Source organism: Siphateles boraxobius, unplaced genomic scaffold, assembly GCF_051911475.1.
Source record: "Siphateles boraxobius isolate OS27281-9 unplaced genomic scaffold, OSU_SipBor_1 69, whole genome shotgun sequence".
Classification (NCBI taxonomy): Eukaryota; Metazoa; Chordata; class Actinopteri; order Cypriniformes; family Leuciscidae; genus Siphateles; species Siphateles boraxobius.
Window position 1 is genome coordinate 89,115 of NW_027509196.1, and position 886 is coordinate 90,000.

The 886-nt window shown below is 41.2% G+C and overlaps 1 protein-coding gene across 1 annotated transcript in view; it reads right to left on the bottom strand.

Moving 5' to 3' along the window:
- Positions 1–438: 438 nt before the first annotated feature.
- LOC143723105 (calcium-independent phospholipase A2-gamma) overlaps positions 439–886 on the bottom strand; it is a 31,921-nt gene continuing 31,473 nt past the window's right edge. The window contains exon 12 of the mRNA XM_077215069.1: positions 439–886. This exon is cut by the window's right edge and continues 449 nt beyond it. The gene's annotated coding sequence lies outside the window, so the exon portion shown is untranslated.

An 886-nucleotide genomic window follows, 5' to 3' on the forward strand; every position in this document is an offset into this window, starting at 1 on the left:
CTCACTGACCACCAGCAATCACATCAGTGTGTGTGTGTGCGTATGTCAGTGCGAGCGTGTATGAGTGCATGTGTGTATGTGTTAGTGAGTGTGTTAGAGTCGGTTTGTGTGTTTAAGTGTGTGTGTTAGGGTCCTTCACTTCACTCTGAATGGTTTTTTTTTTGCATTGATGCAGATTTTCAAAATTCAAAAACTCTGCTCACTCATATTGACAGTCAGAGAGAGGTGAACATTCATGATCTTCATCAGCAACACCAATAACAGCAGATCCTGAGAAACTCCAGCGAATGAAGAGGATGATGTGCGCACACACACACACACACACACACACACACACACACACACACACACACACACACACACACACACACACACACACACACACACACACACAGTAATGTAGTTCAGCAGACAGATAAACACAAATAAACATGAGAATGATGAAAGATCATGGTTTATTATACTGCAATATCAGGATCACAGTAAATCACAGCATCTTCTTCAGTCTTCAGCTTACTTCTTCTTGCTGCCTGCCCAGCTACAGCTAAGACCATTTTACCACATTCAGTCTCTGTGTTTTCTGCAAAATTACTACATTGATTCATCCTGGCATTCACTGACATCACTCATAAACACATATTCTGTGCGTTTCTCAAGGAACTCAACAACTGTGACGCAGAGCAAGCGTACCACAGGAGAAACACACACACACACACACACACACACACGTGAAATATGAGCTTCAGACGCTCTTTCTGTGAATGCGTGAGAAGAACGACAGTGCAGTGAACAGTAAAACTATTTGAGATATGAATCAGTGCGTTTATGACTATGATAATAACTTAAAATAATATGATAATAAATATCAGTCTGCAGTTTGAGGCAG